Source organism: Patagioenas fasciata, unplaced genomic scaffold (assembly GCF_037038585.1).
Source record: "Patagioenas fasciata isolate bPatFas1 unplaced genomic scaffold, bPatFas1.hap1 Unplaced_34, whole genome shotgun sequence".
NCBI classification, from domain to species: domain Eukaryota; kingdom Metazoa; phylum Chordata; class Aves; order Columbiformes; family Columbidae; genus Patagioenas; species Patagioenas fasciata.
This window is the reverse complement of record NW_027288750.1, coordinates 62,132-84,314: the sequence shown is the minus strand read 5'-3', so window position 1 is coordinate 84,314 and position 22,183 is coordinate 62,132. Positions and strand designations below refer to the sequence as shown.

Genomic DNA, 22,183 nt, shown 5'->3' with positions numbered 1-22,183 from the left:
GGTGGCTTTGGTGCTGAGTCCATGAACCTCAGACCCTGAGGGCAAGTTGAAGAAGTCAAACTCAGATCTAAACTTCAAAGTTTCTTGTAATGTTAAAGAATCCCACTGAGGGACACAGCTGAGAAACCATCCCCAGGGCAGCTGGGACAGAAAACTTGAAGCAGAACAAAGGGTAATGAAGTGAAAGGTGGCTCTGATGCTGAGTAAACCTGGATGTGTTTCATTAACCAAAGGTCAAGCCCTGACCCCCAGCCCTGGGAAGGCAGATCCTGTCCCTCCCACGTTGCCCAGGGCCCTTCCTGGCCAGTGTGATGTGGGGCTGTGCAAGGCCAAGGGCAGGACTATGGTCCCACACCTCCCAGGTTCCTGGCTGGGGACAAGGAGGGTTTTGGAGCTCATTGACAACGTCTTCCTGACATGGGTGACTCAGGAGTCAGTGAGGTGAGGTGCCCAGCCACTCTCACTCCCAGTTCCAAGACTTAGCCATGTACATCCAGTTGGATGTTACAAATTACTTGACCGTGGAGAAGAAATGGAAAACATCTTCTGTCAGCAACCTTAGGATGTCTCCAGTCAATGAGCAGGTTCCTATGGAGAACTGTAATGACCCTGACACTCACTGGCCAGGAGGTGATCTTGGGCCGACTTCTTAACATGTCTGCCTGGTGGGCCAATAGGGGTGATGTTCACCTGGATCTATTCCTGATCAAGAAGGAAGAGCTGGTGAGGGATGTGAACGTCAGTGTCCACCTTGGCTGTTGTGACCAGGAAACAGTGGGGTCCCAGGCACCAGAGGGGAGGGAGGAAGGCCAGCAGCAGAGCACAGGCTGGTGGGCTGCAGAGAAGACTTTGACGTACTGGGGGATGGCAGATGAGGTGGTTACGTGGAAGCAGGCCTGAAAGGTGAAGAAGCTCAGGAAACCAGAGCAGCCTTACAGGACAGGCTGCTCCAAGCACAAGAATGATTTCTTTGAGAACCCATGAAAAGAAGCATTTATCTTGTGAGGCTGCTCATCTGAACTGATGGAGCTCCAGGACAAAAAGGCAGCACACAGGAGGTGGAAGTAGGGGAAGCTGCAGAGGAGGAATTCAGAAACCTTGTCCATCGATGTAAAGATGATGCCAAAGCTGATCTGAACTTCATAGCTGCAGGGGAGAATGAAGGCAGCAAGACGAGCTTACACAGTTTCCTTAAAACAAGAGACGTGGGCCTCCTGCTGAACTTTGTAAGAGTACAATCAGACAGGACTGAGGTTCTTCACGGCTTCTTTGCCCCCATCTTCACCAGCAAGGTCTCCTGGGAGTTCATTCCGAAACTCAGGAGTCTGGAGAAAACCCAGCAATGGATGGGGCTCAAGTCAGGGTGACCTGAGGCAACTCAGATACTCAGACACCATTACAGAAAATGAAAACTGAGCATGGAAGGAAATAGAAGAAATTTAGCTTTATTGCTATTTATTATGGAAATGCTCTCTGTTTTACTATTTCTGAAATCTCCCTAATCATCAACAACAGACTTGAAGCCTTTAGGAAAAAGATGCACAGAGCCTTGCCTTGTAAGAGCATTTCAGATGTTCATGAGCCCTCTGCTGCCATGATCCTGAACTGCAGCTACTGAAACAATGAACAAACCTCTCATGAAGTGAAAGGCAGAAGCAAACCCCAGGTTTCTGAGGGTGTTTGGGACCCCACGAAGGGCCATAACTGACAGAGCTGTGAAGGAAACAACCAGTGCAGGTCCCTGTCCGTGAGGGCCGGTGAAGGAAAGACTTGGAGACACTGGTTACAGGTGGTGAGGGCCGTGTGGAGGTGGCTCTGATGCCATGTGAGCCCTTGATGCTGGTTCATCACCAGAATGGCTGAGCCCTGACCCCTGGGACCTGGTAGATTTTTCTCCAGTGTTTTCCAAGGCTTTTCCTGTGGTCAGTGTGAGTGTTTTGTGTTTTGGGGTGGGTTTTCTGTGCTGTTGTTTTAAGTGCAAGGCTCTGGTTTTCTGTGGAGCTGCAAATGCCTGTGAGTTCCTCACAACTCATCCAGCTTCTTTCATACATCTGGCAATGGTCACCAATCACCTCAATGTCCCAGTCCCAAACTTGCTTGAATCCTCTATTTGGATCCATACCCATCACTCCAGGAGGTTCATGGATCCACCAGGCTCATGGATGATTCCTGAGGTCCATCCAAGCGTGGGCAGTGTAAGAGAGGAGCAGAGCAGGGTCAGCTCATGGGCCATGGCTGAGCACAAACACCCCAGCAGCAGCCATTCCCCACCTCCCAGGCACAGCCATGCCCACAGGATGGAAATGACACTGCCATACATGATCAGCCCAAGAGAGGCCTTTCTTCCTTCAATATTCCCAGGAAAATCTTCCTCCTGTTCCTCCTCCACCTGCAGACATCAACTGCTTTCCATTTCTGGGCTCAGACATGGCTGGAAGGGTTCACTGAAGCCATCAGCCATCTCACTGCTTCTCCCTGACAGGCCCTGACCCTCTCCCACACCTACACATGGCCAAGCACGGCTGCTCAGGGCCTCCCGCTCTTCAGAAGAGGCCTCGAGCTTCTTGGTTCTTCCTGGTGCTTCTTATAAACTTCCTCTCTCTCTCCAGAGTTCATGGTGAGCTTTCTTGTCCATAACAGCCCCTTCATGACCATGCTGTACTAAATGGTTGTCTCTTTATGATCATTTGTGCAGAAAGGGCAGTCACAGGACAGCACCCAATGTGTCAAAACTGATGCCGAGGGAAATGCTGTAACGACCTGATGAGTTCCCCCTGTGTCTGTGTCTCTCCTGGAAGGAGTCTGTCCCGAGAAGGGGATCCAGCTCCTGCCACTCTCTGCAGAGGCACATGAGCAGTGTCCGTGCACCTGGGGACACAAAGGTGACGTTTGCCAGACCACCCTGCATCTGAACCACTTAGATGTCTGCTTGTGGGTGGGGTATCATGCCTTATAGTGCAAATATCTATTTAATTGTCATTGCCAGAGGGGCTATCACGGATACAGAGTACTATTTTACAGATATTTAAATATTAGCCTGTTAAACTTTTATTTTTCTTTAAAAACTGACATTCCTAGACGTATTACACAAACACTTGAAGGATGCTTTTTAACATGATTGTCCACAGAAGCCCACCAGCTGTGCAGCTCAAGGAATGGGATTTCAAGGGCAGGATGGTTTGGGCTCTGTCCTGGGATCTGGAAACTGAAACGCGCTCCCATCTCCCACCCCCTGCCCTCCTCAGTGGGGCTGTGAGACATTCTGCCAGCAGGAAACACAGGCCAGCCAGGCGTGGTGGTGGAGCTGCTCTCTATGTGAGAGAGCAACTGCAATGTACTAAATTCTGCCCAGGAGCAGATGAGGAACGAGTTGAGAGTGTATGGGTCAGGATCAAGGGACAGGCTGGCAGGGGTGATACGGTTGTAGGTGTCTATTACAGGCCACCAGATCAGGCTGAGGAAGTTGATGAGGCCTTCTATGCGCAGCTGAGAGTGGCCTCACAGTCACAGGCCCTGGTTGTTGTGGGTGATTTTAACTCCCCTGATGTTTGCTGGAAGGACCATTCAGCCAGCCAGCCACAGCCCAGGAGGTTCCTCCAGTGCATTGATGATAACTTCCTCATGCAGATGGTGGAGGAGCCCACCAGGAGAGGTGCACTGCTGGATCTCATCCTCACTAACAAAGAGGGTCTGGTTGAAGCAGTAAAGGTCGAGGGCTGCCTGGGTTGCAGTGACCACAAGAGGGTGGAGTTCAGCATCTCGTGTGGCAGGAACAGAATAGCAAGTAGAATTGCAACCCTGGACTTTGGCAGGGCTAATTTCGGCCTTTTCAAGCAATTGCTGGGGGAAATCCCATGGGCAAGACTGCTTGAAGGAAAAGGGGCCCAAGAGAGCTGGATTGCATTCAGAGATTGCTTCTTCCATGCTCAGGATCAGAGCATCCCCACACGTAGGAAGTCGAGGAAGGGAGCCAGGAGGCCTGCGTGGTTCAATAGGGATCTGTTGGGTATGCTCAAGCAGAAGAGGCGAGTTTACAGGTCATGGAAGCAGGGGCTGGCCACTTGGGAGGAATATAAGGCTGCTGTTAGAGGATGCAGGAGGGCAGCTAGGGTAGCCAGGGCCTCCTTAGAATTACAGCTGGCGAGAGGGGTCAAGGACAGCAAGAAGAACTTTTCCAAATACACAGCAGATAAAACTAATACCAGAGGCAATGTAGGCCCACTGATGAATGAGGTGGGTGCCCTGGTGGCAGAAGACACAGAGAAGGCAGAATTGCTGAATGCCTTCTTTGTCTCTGTCTACTCCGCTGGAGGCTGTCCTGGGGAACCCTGTACCCCTGAGACCCCGGATGAAGCCAGGTCAATGGAGGAGTTTGCTTTAGTCGATGAGGACTGGGTTAGGGAACAATTAAATAGTCTGGACATCCATAAATCCCTGGGTCCAGATGGGATGCATCCGCGGGTGCTGAGGGAGCTGGCTGAAGTCATTGCTGGACCGCTCTCCATCATTTTTGCCAAGTCTTGGGAAACGGGAGAGGTGCCCGAGGATTGGAGGAAAGCAAATGTCACTGCAGGCTTCAAAAAGGGCAAGAAGGAGGACCCGGGTAATTATAGAGCGGTCAGCCTCACCTCTGTCCCTGGGAAAGTAATGGAACAGCTTATCCTTGGTTCCATCTGAAGGCACATCAGGGATAAGAGGGTCATTAGGGGCAGTCAGCACGGCTTTACCAAGGGGAAGTCATGCTTGACCAACCTCATAGCCTTTTATGAGAATGTACCAAGGTGGATGGATGATGGCAGAGCGGTGGATGTGGTCTACCTTGACTTCAGTAAAGCCTTTGACACAGTCCCTCACAGCATCCTCACAGCTAAATTGAGGAGGTGTGGTCTGGACAATAGAGTAGTGAGGTGGGTTGCAAACTGGCTTAAAGAGAGAAGCCAGAGAGTGGTGGTCAATGGTGCGGAGTCCAGTTGGAGGCCAGTATCTAGTGGAGTGCCTCAGGGGTCAGTACTGGGGCCAATATTATTCAATATATTCATTAATGATTTAGTCGAGGGAATTGAGTGTACTATCGGCAAGTTTGCTGATGACACTAAGCTGGGAGGAGTGGCTGACACTGGAAGCTGTGCTGCCATCCAGAGACCTGGACAGGCTGGAGAGTTGGGCGGGGGATAACCTGATGGAATTTAACAAGGGAAAGTGTAGAGTCCTGCATCTGGGCAGGAACAACCCCAAGTTCCAGTATAGGTTGGGGCATGACCTATTAGAGAGCAGTGTAGGGGAAAGGGACCTGGGGGTCCTGGTGGACAACAGGATGACCATGAGCCAGCACTGTGCCCTTGTGGCCAGGAAGGCCAATGGCATCCTTGGGTGTATTACAAGGGGGGTGGTCAGTAGATCGAGAGAGGTCCTCCTTCCCCTCTACTCCGCCCTGGTGAGACCCCATCTGGAATATTGTGTCCAGTTCTGGGCCCCTCAGTTCAAGAAGGACAGGGAACTGCTGGAGAGGGTCCAGCGTAGGGCAACAAAGATGATGAAGGGAGTGGAGCATCTCCCTTATGAAGAAAGGCTGAGGGAGCTGGGGCTCTTTAGTTTGGAGAAGAGGAGACTGAGGGGTGACCTTATTAATGTTTGTAAATATATAAAGGGTGAGTGCCAGGAGGATGGAGTCAGGCTCTTCTCAGTGGCAAACAATGATAGGACAAGGGGCAATGGGATCAAGCTGGAACACAAGAGGTTCCACTTAAATTTGAGAAAGAACTTCTTCTCAGTGAGGGTAACAGAGCACTGGAACAGGCTGCCCAGGGAGGTTGTGGAGTCTCCTTCCCTGGAGACATTCAAAGCCCGCGTGGACACATTCCTGTGCGACCTCACCTAGGCGTTCCTGCTCCAGCAGGGGGATTGGACTAGATGATCTTTTGAGGTCCCTTCCAATCCCAAACATACTGTGATACTGTGATACTGTGACCCCGCTGACTCCCATTGACCCCCATTGACCCATTGATCCCCATTGATCCCATTGACCCATTGACCCCTTTGACTCCCATTGACTCCCATTGACTCCCATTGACCCCATTGACCCCCATTGATCCCATTGACCCATTGACTCCCATTGACCCCCATTGACCCCGTTGACTCATTGATCCCCATTGCCCCCCATTGCCCCCCATTGATCCCCATTGATCCCCATTGACCCCATTGACCCCCATTGACACCCATTGACCCCATTGACCCCCATTGATCCCATTGATCCCATTGACCCATTGACCCCATTGACTCCCATTGACCCATTGACCCCATTGACCCATTGATCCCCATTGACCCCATTGACCCCCATTGACCCCATTGACTCCCATTGACCCATTGATCCCCATTGACCCCATTGACTCCCATTGCCCCATTGACCCCATTGACCCCATTGCCCCATTGACCCCCATTGACCCATTGATCCCCATTGACCCCATTGACCCCCATTGATCCCATTGACCCATTGACCCCATTGACTCCCATTGACCCATTGACCCCATTGACCCATTGATCCCCATTGACCCCATTGACCCCCATTGACCCCATTGACTCCCATTGACCCATTGATCCCCATTGACCCATTGACCCCATTGACCCCATTGCCCCATTGACCCCCATTGATCCCATTGACCCCATTGACCCCGCTGACTCCCATTGACCCCCATTGACCCCATTGATCCCCATTGACCCCATTGACCCCCATTGATCCCATTGACCCATTGACCCCATTGACTCCCATTGACCCCATTGACCCCCATTGACCCCATTGACCCATTGACCCCATTGACCCCATTGACCCATTGACTCCCATTGACCCCCATTGACCCCGTTGACTCATTGATCCCCATTGCCCCCCATTGCCCCCCATTGATCCTCATTGATCCCCATTGCCCCCCATTGATCCCCATTGCCCCCATTGACTCCCATTGCCCCCCATTGCCCCCATTGTCCCATTTCAGGTAAAAGAGGATATAAACAAGAGAGAAAAAACAAAACACAACACATTTGGGTACTCCTGGGTCCTTTGGGGCACTCCTGGGTCCTTTGGGGCACTCCTGGGTCCCTCCTGAACTCCTGGGTCCTTTGGGGTACTCCTGGGTCCCTTGGGGTACTCCTGGGTCCCTCCTGAACTCCCCATAGACCCCCATAATTTCCCCCTTAGGGACCCAGGAGTGCCGCATAGTGACCCATAAGTGACTCATGGAGCCCCCTAAGTGCGTTCGGGTCCCCTCGGGTCCCTTCGGGTGAGTTCGGGCCCCACTCGGGTCCCTTCGGGTCCCTTCGGGTGTGTTCGGGTCCCCTCGGGTCCCTTCGGGTGCGTTCGGGTCCCACTCGGGTCCCTTCGGGTGCGTTCGGGTCCCTTCGGGTGCCTTCGGGTCCCCTCGGGTGCGTTCGGGCCCCACTCGGGTCCCTTCGGGTGCGTTCGGGTCCCTTCGGGTGCGTTCGGGTCCCCTCGGGTCCCTTCGGCTCCCTTCGTGTATCTTCGGCTCCTCTCGGAGCCGCCTCTGCGCACGCCACGCACAGTGGGCGTGGCCACGCACCCCCCCCTTCCCATTGGCCGCCGCCTGAGGAAGGGGGCGTGGCCTCGCTCGCAGCCGCCGCCGCGGCGGGAAACGATCGTGAGGCCGAAAAAGGGGGAGAAAGTTGGGGGGGGGGGGGGCGGGGAGGAAGAGGAGGGGCCGGGGGGGGAGCGGAACACGGGTTTTGGGGTAAAAAGGGGGGGATTTGGGAGTTTGGCGCCTTTTGGGGCACTTTCGGGTGGGTTCGGGTCCCTTCGGGGAGACTTCGGGCCCCTTCGGGTGGGTGCGGGTCCACTCGGGTGGGTTCGGGCTCCTTCGGGTGGGTTCGGGCCCCTTCGGGTGGGTTCGGGTCCACTCGGGTGGGTTCGGGTCCCTTCGGGTGCGTTCGGCTCCACTCGGACCCCTTCGGGAAGACTTCGGGTCCCTTCGGGTGCGTTCGGCCCCGGCCGGGACTCGGGCGCCGTTCGGCTCCGCTCGGGCGCCGCTCGGCTCCGCTCGGGCGCCGCTCGGCTCCGCTCGGGCGCCGCTCGGCTCCGCTCGGGCCCATTCGGCTCCGCTCGGCTCTTTCCGTCTCCGCTCGTTTTCCCGCGGTTTCCCTCAGAGCGCGAAACGAAGCGCGGGGACCCCCGGGGCCGCTTTTTTCGCGCTTTTCCCGAGGTGACAACAGCGGGGGCTTTGGGGACACAGCTCGGGGAGCCTCAGCGGGAGGGTTTTGGGTTGAAAAAGCGCTATTTTGGGTCAATTTTGAGGTGGTTTGTGGCCCTCCCGGCGGGGCAAGATGGCGGCTGCGGACATCGAGGGGCTGCTGGGTGAGTAATGAGGGGGAATTAGGGGTGATTAGCGCGAATTAGGGGGTAATTAGGGGGCAGCGGGGATATGGGGGGGTGGGGGGGGTGTTAATTAGCGCTGCTGAGGGTGTTAATTGTTAATGAATGCAGAGGAGGAGCCGTTCCCCAGGGCCATTGTCCCCAGGGCCCATTGTGACATCCTCTGCACCCCCTTGTCCCCAGGGCCCATTCTGACATTCAGGGGACCCCTCTTTGTCCCCAGGGCCCATTGTGACATCCTGGGGATCCCTCATTGTCCCCAGGGCCCATTGTGACGTCCCAGGACCCCCCATTGTCCCCAGGACCTATTGTGACATTCAGGGGGCCCCTTTGTCACTGGGGCCCATTGTGACACCATGGAGACCCCCGCTTGTCCTCAGGGTCCATTGTGACATCCTGGGCACCCCCCATTTTCCCCAGGACCCATTGTGACATCCTGGCCACCCCCTTGCTCCCAGGGCCCGTTGTGGCACCATGGGGACACCCCCTTTGTCCCCAGGGCCCATTGTGACATCCCAGGACCCCCCTTTGTCCCCAGGGCCATTGTAGCACCATGGGGACCCCCTTTGACCCCAGGGCCCATTGTGGCACCATGGCAACCCCTTTTGTCCCCAGGGCCCATTGTGGCATTCTTGGACCCCACTTTGTCCCCAGGGCCTATTGTGACACCATGGGGACCCCTCCTTGTCACTGGGGACCCATTGTGACACCATGGGGACCTCCCCTTGTCCTCAGGACTCATTCTCACATCCTGGACACCCCCCATTGTCCCCAGGGCCCATTGTGACATCCACTGCACCCCCTTGTCCCCAGGGCCCATTGTGACATTCAGGGGACCCCTCTTTGTCCCCAGGGCCCATTGTGACATCCTGGGGACCCTCCTTGTCCCCAGAGCCCATTGTGACATCCCAGGACCCCACTTTGTCCCCAGGGCTTATTCTGACACCATGGGGATCTCCCTTGTCCCCAGGGCCCATTGTGACATCCCATGACCCCCCTTTGTCCCCAGTGCTATTGTGAAATCCTGGGGACCCCTTTTGTCCCCAGGGCCCATTGTGACACCATGGGGAACCCCTTTGTCACTGGGGGCCATTGTGACATTCCAGGATTCCACTTTGTCCCCAGGGCTCGTTCTGACACCTTGGGGACTCCCATTGTCCCCAGGGCCCATTGTGACATCCTGGGCAACCCCATTGTCCCCAGGGCCCATTGTGACATCCTGGGCAACCCCATTGTCCCCAAGGCCCATTGTGACATTCCAGGACCCCCCATTGTCCCCAAGGCCCATTGTGACATCCACTGCACCCCCTTGTCCCCAGGGCCCATTGTGACATCCTGGGGATCCCTTCTTGTCCCCAGGGCCCATTGCGATATCTGGGGGACCCCTTTGTCCCCAGGGCCCATTGTGACACCATGGGGACCCCCCTTTTCCCCAGTGCCCATCGTGACATCCTGGGGACCCCCTTTGTCCCCAGGGCCCATTGTGACATCCCAGGACCCCCCTTTGTTTCCAGGGTCCATTGTGACATCCTGGGGTCCCCCCTTTGTCCCCAGGGCCCATTGAAATGTCCCAGGAAAACCCTTTGTCCCCAGGGTTCATTGTGACATCCTGCGGACCCCATTTGTCCCCAGGGCCCATTGTGGCACCATGGGGACCCCCTTTGTCACTGGGGCCCATTGTGACATCCCAGGACCCCACTTTGTCCCCAGGGCTTATTGTGACACCATGGGGATCTCCCTTGTCCCCAGGGCCCATTGTGACATCCCATGACCCCCCTTTGTCCCCAGTGCTATTGTGAAATCCTGGGGACCCCTTTTGTCCCCAGGGCCCATTATGGCACCATGGGGAACCCCTTTGTCACTGGGGGCCATTGTGACATTCCAGGATTCCACTTTGTCCCCAGGGCTCGTTCTGACACCTTGGGGACTCCCATTGTCCCCAGGGCCCATTGTGACATCCTGGGCAACCCCATTGTCCCCAGGGCCCATTGTGACATCTGGGGGACGCCCTTGTCCCCAGGACCCATCGTGGCACCGTGGGAACCTCCTTGTCACTTGGGCCCATTGTGACACCATGGGGACCCACCCTTTGTCCCCAGTGCCCATTGTGACATCCTGCGGACCCCCCGTTGTCCCCAGGGCCCATTGTGATATTCAGGGGACCCACCATTGTCCTCAGGGCCCATTGTGACGTCCCAGGACCCCCCATTGTCCCCAGGGCCCATTGTGACATTCAGGGGCCCCCGTTTGTCACTGGGGCCCATTGTGACATCCCAGGACCCCACATTGTCCCCAGGGCCCATTGTGACATCCTGGGCACCCCTTTTGTCCCCACGGCCCATTGTGGCACCATGGGGACCCCCTTTGTCACTGGGGCCCATTGTGACATCCCAGGACCCCACTTTGTCCCCAGGGCTGATTGTGACGTCCCAGGGCCCCTCTGTGTCCCCAGGGCCCATTGTGACACTTTAGGGACCCCTCTTTGTCCCCAGGGCCCGTTGTGACATCCTGGAGACCCCCGCTTGTCCCCAGGGCCCATTGTGACGTCCCAGGACCTCCCATTGTTCCCAGGGCCCATTGTGATGTCCTGGGGGGACCCCTCTGTTCCCAGGGCTCATTGTGACTTTCAGGGGACCCCCCGTTGTCCCCAGGGCTGATTGTGACGTCCTAGGGCCCCTCTGTGTCCCCAAGGCCCATTGTGACATCCCATGACCCCCTTTGTCCCCAGTGCTATTGTGAAATCCTGGGGACCCCTTTTGTCCCCAGGGCCCATTGTGACACCATGGGGAACCCCGTTGTCACTGGGGGCCATTGTGACATTCCAGGATTCCACTTTGTCCCCAGGGCTCGTTCTGACACCTTGGGGACTCCCATTGTCCCCAGGGCCCATTGTGACATCCTGGGCAACCCCATTGTCCCCAGGGCCCATTGTGACATCCTGGGGACCCCCATTGTCCCCAAGGCCCATTGTGACATTCCAGGACCCCCCATTGTCCCCAGGGCCCATTGTGACATCCACTGCACCCCCTTGTCCCCAGGGCCCATTGTGACATCGTGGGGATCCCTCCTTGTCCCCAGGGCCCATTGTGACGTCTTAGGACCCCCCATTTTCCCCAGGCCCCATTGTGACAATCAGGGCACCCCCTTGTCCCCAGGGCCCATTGTGACATTCCGGGGACGCCTCTTTGTACCCAGGGCACACTGTGACATCCTGGGGACCCCCCCTTGTCACTGGGGCCCATTGTGACGTCCCAGGACCCCCCATTGTCCCCAGGGCCCATTGTGACATTCAGGGGGCCCCTTTGTCCCCAGGGCCCATTGTGACATCCCAGGACCCCCCATTGTCCCCAGGGCCCATTGTGACGTCCCAGGACCCCCCATTGTCCCCAGGGCCCATTGTGACATCCTCAGCACCCCCTTGTCCCCAGGGCCCATTGTGACATTCAGGGGACCCCTCTTTTTCCCCAGGGCCCATTGTGATATCCTGGGGACCCCCCCTTGTCCCCAGGGCCCATTGTGACGTCCCAGGACCCGCCATTGTCCCCAGGGCCCATTGTGACATTCTGGGGATCCCTCCTTGTCCCCAGGGCCAATTGGGACGTCCCAGGACCCCCATTGTCCCCAGAGCCCATTGTGACATTCTGGGGATCCCTCCTTGTCACCAGGGCCAATTGGGACGTCCCAGGACCCCCATTGTCCCCAGGGCCCATTGTGACATTCAGGGGCCCCCGTTTGTCACTGGGGCCCATTGTGACATCCCAGGACCCCACATTGTCCCCAGGGCCCTTGTGACATCCTGGGGACACCCCCTTATCTCCAGGGCCCATTGTGACATCCTGGGAATCCCTCCTTGTCCCCAGGGCCCATTTTGACATTCAGGGGACCCCCCATTGTCCCCAGGGCCCATTGTGACATCCTCGGCACCCCCTTGTCCCCAGGGCCCATTGTGACATTCAGGGGACCCCACATTGTCCCCAGGGCCCATTGTGACATCCTGGGGACCCCACTTGTCCCCAGGACCCATTGTGACCCTATGGGGACCCCCCATTGTCCCCAGGGCCCATTGTGACATTCAGGGGACCCCCCTTTGTCCCCAGGGCCCATTCTGATACCGTGGGGACCCCCTTTGTCCCCAGGGCCCATTGTGACATGCTGGGGACGCTCTTTGTCCCCAGGGCCCATTGTGACATGCTGGGGACGCTCTTTGTCCCCAGGGCCCATTGTGACATCCAGGGGACCCCCTTTGTCCCCAGGGCCCATTGTGGCACAATAGGGACCCCCTTTGTCACTAGGGCCCATTGTGACATCCCAGGACCCCCCCTAGTCCCCAGGGCCCATTGTGACATCCTGCGGACCCTCCTTGTCCCCAGAGCCCATTGTGACATCCAGGGGACCCCCTTTGTCCCCAGGGCCCATTGTGGCACCATAGGGACCCCCTTTGTCACTGGGGCCCATTGTGACATCCCAGGACCCCCCCTGGTCCCCAGGCCCCATTGTGACATCCTGGGGACCCCTTTGTCCCAAGACTTCATTGTGACATCCTGGGGACCCCCCTTGTCCTCAGGGTCCATTGTGACAGCCCAGGACCTTACATTTTCCCCAGGACCCATTGTGACATCCTGGGGCCACCCCCTTGCTCCCAGGGCCCGTTGTGGCACCGTGGGGACACCCCGTTTGTCCCCAGGGCCCACTGTGACATACCAGGACCCCCCTTTGTCCCCAGGGCCATTGTAGCACCATGGGGTCCCCTTTGTCCCCAGGGCCCATTGTGACACCATGGGGACCCCCCCTTGTCCTCAGGACTCATTCTCACATCCTGGACACCCCCCATTGTCCCCAGGGCCCATTGTGACATCCACTGCACCCCCTTGTCCCCAGGGCCCATTGTGACATTCAGGGGACCCCTCTTTGTCCCCAGGGCCCATTGTGACATCCTGGGGACCCCCCCTTGTCCCCAGGGCCCATTGTGACGTCCCAGGACCCCCCATTGTGTCCAGGGCCCATTGTGACATCCAGGGGATCCCTGCTTGGCCCCAGGGCCCATTGTGACGTCTTAGGACCCCCCGTTGTCCCCAGGGCCCATTGTGACATCCTGGGGACCCCCCCTGGTCCCCAGGGCCCATTGTGACATCCTGGGGATCCCTCCTTGTCCCCAGGGCCCATTGTGACATCCCAGGACCCCCCACTGTCCTCGGGACCCATTGTAACATTCAGGGTACCCCCTTTGTCACTGGGGCCCATTGTGACACCCCAGGACCCCACATTGTCCCCAGGGCCCATTGTGACATCCTGGGGACCCCATTTTCCCCAGGACCCATTGTGACACTATGGGTACCCCCCCTTGTTCCCAGGGCCCATTGTGACATCCTGGAGACCCGCCCTTGTCCCCAGGGCCAATTGTGAGGTCCCAGGACCCCCCATTGTTCCCAGGGCCCATTGTGATGTCCTTGGGAGCCCCTTCTCTTCCCAGGGCTCATTGTGACTCTCAGGGGACCCCACCTTGTCCCCAGGACTGATTGTGACGTCCTAGGGCCCCTCTGTGTCCCCAGGGCCCATTGTGACGTCCCAGGACCCCCATTGTCCCCAGGGCCCATTGTGACATCCTCGGCACCCCCTTGTCCCCAGGGCCCATTGTGACATTCAGGGGACCCCTCTTTGTCCCCAGGGCCCATTGTGACATCCTGGGGACCCCCTCTTGTCCCCAGGGCCCATTGTGACGTCCCAGGACCCCCCATTGTCCCCAGGGCCCATTGTGACATCCTGGGGATCCCTCCTTGTCCCCAGGGCCCATTGTCACGTCCCAGGACCCCCCATTGTCCCCACGGCCCATTGTGACATTCAGGGGACCCCCTTTGTCACTGGGGCCCATTGTGACATCCCAGGACCCCCCTTTGTCTCCAGGGCCCATTGTGACGTCCCAGGACCCCCCATTTTCCCCAGGGTCCATTGTTAAATCCTGGGGACCCCCTTGTCACTGGGACCCATCATGACACCATGGGGACCCTCCTTGTCACTGGGGACCCATTGTGACACCATGGGGACCCCCCCTTGTCCTCAGGGCCCATTGTGACATCCTGGGCATCCCCCCTGTCCCCCGGGACCATTGTAACACCGTGCGGACCCCCTTTGTCCCCAGGGCCCATTGTGACACTGTGGGGAACCCCCTTGTCCCGAGGGCCTATTGTTACGTCCCAGGAACCCCCATTGTCCCCAGGGCCCATTGTGACACCTTGGGGACCCCCTTGTCACTGGAGACCCATTGTGACAGCATGGGGACCACCCCTTGTCCTCAGGGCCTATTGTGAACATCCTGGGGAACCTCCATTGTCCCCAGAGCCCATTGTGAGTTCCTGGAGACCCCCTTGTCCCCAGGTCCCATTGTGACATCCTGGGGAGCCTCTTTGTCCCCACGGCCCATTGTGACATCCTGGGGACCTCCTTGTCCCCAGGACCCATCCTGGCACCGTGGAGACCTCTCTTGTCACTGGGGACCCATTGTGACACCATGGGGACCTCCCATTGTCCTCAGGGCCCATTGAGACATCCTGGGGACCCCCTTTGTCACTGGAGACCCATTGTGACATCCCAGGAACCCCATTGTCCCAAGGGCCCATTGTGACATCCTGGGGACCCCCCTTTGTCTCCAGGACATATTGTGACACCGTGGGGACCACATTAGTCCCCAGGGCCCATTGTGACATCCTAGGGATCCCCTCTTGTCCCCAGGGCCCATTGTGACGTCCCAGGACCCCCCATTGTCCCCAGGGCCCATTGTGACATCCTGGGGACGCCCTTTGTCTCTGGGGCCCATTGTGACATCCCAGGACCCCCCTTTGTCCCCAGGGCCCATTGTGACATCCTGGGCATCCCCCCTGTCCCCCGGGACCATTGTAACACCGTGCGGACCCCCTTTGTCCCTAGGGCCCATTGTGACACTGTGGGGAAACCCCTTGTCCCCAGGGTCCATTGTGACATCCTAGGGATCCCCTCTTGTCCCCAGGGCCCATTGTGACGTCCCAGGACCCCCCATTGTCCCCAGGGCCCATTGTGACATCCTGGGGACGCCCTTTGTCCCCAGGGCCCATTTTGACACCGTCGACACCCCCCTTTGTCCCCAGTGCCCATTGTGACATCCTGGGGACCCTCCTTGTCCCCAGAGCCCATTGTGACATCCAGGGGACCCCCTTTGTCCCCAGGGCCCATTGTGACATCCTGGGGTACCCCCTTTGTCCCCAGGGCCCATTGAAATGTCCCAGGACCACCGTTTGTCCCCAGGGTTCATTGTGACATCCTGGGGACCCCATTTGTCCCCGCGGCCCATTGTGGTACCATGGGGAACCCATTTGTCACTGGGGCCCATTGTGACATCCCAGGACCCCACTTTGTCCCCAGGGCTTATTGTGACATCCCATGACCCCCCTTTATCCCCAGTGCTATTGTGAAATCCTGGGGACCCCTTTTGTCCCCAGGGCCCATTGTGGCACCATGGGGAACCCCTTTGTCAGTGGGGGCCATTGTGACATCCCAGGATTCCACTTTGTCCCCAGGGCTCGTTCTGACACCTTGGGGACTCCCATTGTCCCCAGGGCCCATTGTGACATCCTGGGCAACCCCATTGTCCCCAGGGCCCATTGTGACATCTGGGGAACGCCCTTGTCCCCAGGAGCCATCGTGGCACTGTGGGGACCCTCCTTGTCACTTGGGCCCATTGTGACACCATGGGGACCCCCCCTTTGCCCCCAGGGTCCATTGTGACATCCTGGGCAACCCCATTGTCCCCAGGGCCCATTGTGAAATCTGGGGGACGCCCTTGTCCCCAGGACCCATCATGGCACCGTGGGGACCCTCCTTGTCACTTGGGCCCATTGTGACATTCAGGGGACCCCCCCTTTGTCTCCAGTACCCATTGTGACATCCTGGGGATCCCTCCTTGTCCCCAGGGCCCATTGTGACGTCCCAGGACCCCCCATTGTCCCCAGGACCCATTGTGACATTCGGGGACCCCCTTTGTCACTGGGGCCCATTGTGACATCCCAGGACCCCACATTGACCCCAGGGCCCATTGTGACATCATGGGGACCCCACTTGTCCCCAGGACCCATTGTGACACTATGGGGACCCCCCCTTGTGCCCAGAGCCCATTGTGACACTGTGGGTACCACCCTTGTCCGCAGGGCTCATTGTGACATCCCAGGACCCCCCTTTGTCCCCAGGGCTCATTGTGACATTCTAGGACCCCACTTTGTCCCCAGGGCCTATTGTGACACCATGGGGAACCCTCCTTGTCACTGGGGACCCATTGTGACACCATGGGGACGCCCCCTTTGTTCCCAGTGCCCATTGTGACATCCTGCGCACCCCCCTTTGTCCCTAGGGTCCATTGTGACATCCTGGGCAACCCCATTGTCCCCAGGGCCCATTGTGACATCTAGGGGGACGCCCTTGTCCCCAGGACCCATCGTGGCACCGTGGGGACCCCCATTGTCCCCAGGGCCCGTTGTGACGTCCCAGGACCCCCATTGTCCCCAGGGCCCATTGTGACATCCCAGGACCCCACTTTGTCCCCAGGGCTTATTGTGACACCATGGGGATCTCCCTAGTCCCCAGGGCCCATTGTGACATTCAGGGGCCCCCATTTGTCACTGGGGCCCATTGTGACATCCCAGGACCCCACATTGTCCCCAGGGCCCATTGTGACTTTCAGGGGACCCCACTTGTCCCCAGGACCCATTGTGACACTATGGGGACCCCCCCTTGTGCCCAGTGCCCATTGTGACACCGTGGGTACCACCCTTGTCCGCAGGGCCCATTGTGACATCCTGGGGACACCCCCTTGTCCCCAGGGCCCATTGTGACATCCTGGGGACCCCCCCTTTGTCCCCAGTGCCCATTGTGACATCCTGCGGACCCCACTTTGTCCCCAGGGCCCATTTTGACATTCAGGGGACCCACCATTGTCCTCAGGGCCCATTGTGAGGTCCCAGGACCCGCCATTGTCCCCAGGGCCCATTGTGACATCCTCGGCACCCCCTTGTCCCCAGGGCCCATTGTGACATTCAGGGGACCCCACATTTTCCCCAGGGCCCATTGTGACATCCTGGGGACCCCACTTGTCCCCAGGACCCATTGTGACACTATGGGGACCCCCCCTTGTGCCCAGGGCCCATTGTGAAACCGTGGGTACCACCCTTGTCTGCAGGGCTCATTGTGACATCCCAGGACCCCCCATTGTCCCCAGGGCCCATTGTGACATTCAGGGAACCCCCCTTTGTCCCCAGGACCCATTCTGATACCGTGGGGACCCCCTTTGTCCCCAGGGCCCATTGTGACATGCTGGGGACGCTCTTTGTCCCCAGGGCCCATTGTGACATCCTGGGGACCCTCCTTGTCCCCAGAGCCCATTGTGACATCCAGGGGACCCCCTTTGTCCCCAGGGCCCATTGTGACATCCTGGGGACCCTCCTTGTTCCCAGAGCACATTGTGACATCCAGGGGACCCCCTTTGTCCCCAGGGCCCATTGTGGCACCATAGGGACCCCCTTTGTCACTGGGGCCCATTGTGACATCCAAGGACCCCCCATTGTCCCCAGGGCCCATTGTGATATCTGGGGGACCCCCTTCTTCCCAAGGCCCATTGTGACATCCTGGGGACCCCCCCTTGTCCCCAGGGCCCATTGTGACATCCCAGGACCCCCCATTGTCCCCAGGGCCCATTGTGACATCCTCGGAACCCCCTAGGTACCAGGGCCCATTGTGACATCCTGGGGACCCCCCCTTGTCCCCAGGGCCCATTGTGACGTCCCAGGACCCCCCATTGTCCCCAGGGCCCATTGTGGCACCATAGGGACCCCCCCTTGTCCCCAGGGCCCATTGTGACATCCCAGGACCCCTCCTGGTACCCAGGCCCCATTGTGACATCCTGGGGACCCCCCTTGTCCTCAGGGTCCATTGTGACAACCCAGGACCTTACATTGTCCCCAGGGCCCATTGTGATATCTGGGGGACCCCCTTGTTCCCAAGGCCCATTTTGACATCCTGGGGACCCACCCTTGTCCCCAGGGCCCATTGTGACATCCCAGGACCCCCCATTGTCCCCAGGGCCCATTGTGACATCCTCGGCACCCCCTTGTCCCCAGGGCCCACTGTGACATCCTGGGGACCCCCCCTTGTCCCCAGGGCCCATTGTGACGTCCCAGGACCCCCCATTGTCCCCAGGGCCCATTGTGACATCCTGGGGATGCCTCCTTGTCCCCAGGGCCCATTGTGATGTCCCAGGACCCCCCATTGTCCCCAGGGCCCATTGTGACATCCTCTGCACCCCCTTGTCCCCAGGGCCCATTGTGACATTCAGGGGACCCCTCTTTGTCCCCAGGGCCCATTCTGACATCCTGGGGATCCCTCCTTGTCCCCAGGGCCCATTGTGACGTCCCAGGACCCCCCATTGTCCCCAGGACATATTGTGACATTCAGGGGACCCCTTTGTCACTGGGGCCCATTGTGACACCATGCAGACCTCCGCTTGTCCTCAGGGTCCATTGTGACATCCTGGGCACCCCCCATTTTCCCCAGGACCCATTGTGACATCCTGGCCCCCCCCTTGCTCCCAGGGCCCGTTGTGGCACCATGGGGACACCCCCTTTGTCCCCAGGGCCCATTGTGACATCCTGGGGACCCTCCTTGTCCCCAGAGACCATTGTGACATCCAGGGGACCCCCTTTGTCCCCAGGGCCCATTGTGGCACCATGAGGACCCTCTTTGTCACTGGAGCCCATTGTGACATCCCAGGACCCCCTTTGTCCCCAGGGCCCATTGTGACATCCTGGGGACCCTCCTTGTCCCCAGAGCCCATTGTGACATCCCAGGACCCCACTTTGTCCCCAGGGCTTATTGTGACACCATGGGGATCTCCCTTGTCCCCAGGGCCCATTGTGACATCCCATGACCCCCCTTTATCCCCAGTGCTATTGTGAAATCCTGGGGACCCCTTTTGTCCCCAGGGCCCATTGTGGCACCATGGGGAACCCCTTTGTCAGTGGGGGCCATTGTGACATTCCAGGATTCCACTTTGACCCCAGGGCTCGTTCTGACACCTTGGGGACTCCCATTGTCCCCAGGGCCCATTGTGACATCCTGGGCAACCCCATTGTCCCCAGGGCCCATTGTGACATCTGGGGGACGCCCTTGTCCCCAGGACCCATCGTGGCACCGTGGGGACCCTCCTTGTCACTTGGGCCCTTTGTGACACCATGGGGACCCCCCCTTTGTCCCCAGGGCCCATTGTGACATTCAGGGGACCCCTCTTTGTCCCCAGGGCCCATTCTGACATCCTGGGGATCCCTCCTTGTCCCCAGGGCCCATTGTGACGTCCCAGGACCCCCCATTGTCCCCAGGACCTATTGTGACATTCAGGGGACCCCCTTTGTCACTGGGGCCCATTGTGACACCATGGAGACCTCCGCTTGTCCTCAGGGTCCATTGTGACATCCTGGGAACCCCCCATTTTCCCCAGGACCCATTGTGACATCCTGGCCATCCCCTTGCTCCCAGGGCCCGTTGTGGCACCATGGCAACCCCCTTTTACCCCAGGGCCCATTGTGACATTCAGGGGACCCCTCTTTGTCCCCAGGGCCCATTGTGACATCCTGGGGACCCCCCCTTGTCCCCAGGGCCCATTGTGACGTCCCAGGACCCGACATTGTCCCCAGGGCCCATTGTGACATCCTCTGCACCCCCTTGTCCCCAGGGCCCATTGTGACGTCCCAGGACCCCCCATTGTCCCCACGGCCCATTGTGACATTCAGGGGACCCCACTTTGTCCCCAGGGCCCATTGTGACATGCTGGGGACGCTCTTTGTCCCCAGGGCCCATTGTGACATCCTGGGGACCCTCCTTGTCCCCAGAGCCCATTGTGACATCCAGGTGACCCCCTTTGTCGCCAGGGCCCATTGTGGCACCATGAGGACCCTCTTTGTCACTGGAGCCCATTGTGACATCCCATGACCCCCCTTTGTCCCCAGTGCTATTGTGAAATCCCAGGACCCCTTTTGTCCCCAGGGCCCATTGTGGCACCATGGGGAACCCCTTTGTCACTGGGGGCCATTGTGACATTCCAGGATTCCACTTTGTCCCCAGGGCTCGTTCTGACACCTTGGGGACTCCTGTTGTTCCCAGGGCCCATTGTGACATCCTGGGCAACCCCATTGTCCCCAGGGCCCATTGTGACATCTGGGGGACCCCCTTGTCCCCAGGACCCATCGTGGCACCGTGGGGACCCTCCTTGTCACTTGGGCCCATTGTGATACCATGGGGACGCCCCCCTTTGTCCCCAGTGCCCATTGTGACATCCTGCGGACCCCCCTTTGTCCCCAGGGCCCATTGTGACATTCAGGGGACCCACCATTGTCCTCAGGGCCCATTGTGAGGTCCCAGGACCCCCCATTGTCCCCAGGGACCATTGTGACATCCTCGGCACCCCCTTGTGCCCAGGGCCCATGGTGACATTCAGGGGACCCCTCTTTGTCCCCAGGGCCCATTGTGACATCCTGGGGACCCCCCCTTGTCCGCAGGGCTCATTGTGACATCCCAGGACCCCCTATTGTCCCCAGGGCCCATGGTGACATCCTGGGGACGCCCTTTGTCCCCAGGGCCCATTTTGACACCGTCGACACCCCCCTTTGTCCCCAGAGCCCATTGTGACATCCAGGGGACCCCCTTTGTCCTCAGGGCCCATTGTGGCACCATGAGGACCCTCTTTGTCACTGGGGACCATTGTGACATCCCAGGACCCCCCCTGGTCCCCAGGGCCCATTGTGACATCCGGAGGACCCCCCTTGTCCTCAGGGTCCATTGTGACAGCCCAGGACCTTACTTTGTCCCCAGGGCCCATTGCGATATCTGGGGGACCCCCTTGTCCCCAGGGCCCATTGTGACACCATGGGGACCCCCCTTTGTCCCCAGGGCCCATTGTGACATCCTGGGGTCCCCCCTTTGTCCCCAGGGCCCATTGTAATGTCCCAGGACCACCCTTTGTCCCCAGGGTTCATTGTGACATCCTGGAGACCCCATTTGTCCCCAGGGCCCATTGTGGCACCATGGGGAACCCCTTTGTCACTGGGGCCCATTGTGACATCCCAGGACCCCACTTTGTCCCCAGGGCTTATTGTGACACCATGGGGATCTCCCTTGTCCCCAGGGCCCATTGTGACATCCCAGGACCCCCCTTTGTCCCCAGTGCTATTGTGAAATCCTGGGGACCCCTTTTGTCCCCAGGGCCCATTGTGGCACCATGGGGAACCCCTTTGTCACTGGGGGCCATTGTGACATTCCAGGATTCCACTTTGTCCCCAGGGCTCGTTCTGAGCACCTTGGGGCCTCCCATTGTCCCCAGGGCCCATTGTGACATCCTGGGCAACCCCATTGTCCCCAGGGCCCATTGTGACATCTGGGGGACGCCCTTGTCCCCAGGACCCATCGTGGCACCGTGGGGACCCTCCTTGTCACTTGGGCCCATTGTGACACCATCGGGACCCCCCTTTTAACCCCAGTGCCCATTGTGACATCCTGCGGACCCCCCTTTGTCCCCAGGGCCCATTTTGACATTCAGGGGACCCACCATTGTCCTCAGGGCCCATTGTGAGGTCCCAGGACCCCCCATTGTCCCCAGGGCCCATTGTGACATCCTCGGCACCCCCTTGTCCCCAGGGTCCATTGTGACACTATGGGGACCCCCCATTGTGCCCAGGGCCCATTGTGACATTCAGGGGACCCCCCTTGTCCCCAGGGCCCATTCTGACACCGTGGGGACCCCCT

General features: G+C 58.8%; 1 long non-coding RNA gene across 1 annotated transcript in view; it reads left to right on the top strand.

The window, feature by feature from the left end:
* Positions 1 to 8,047: 8,047 nt before the first annotated feature.
* Positions 8,048 to 22,183, top strand: part of LOC136113714 (uncharacterized) — a 46,314-nt gene continuing 32,178 nt past the window's right edge. The window contains exon 1 of the long non-coding RNA XR_010653033.2: positions 8,048 to 8,356. This is a non-coding gene — a long non-coding RNA (uncharacterized lncRNA). The remainder of the gene's footprint in view (positions 8,357 to 22,183) is intronic.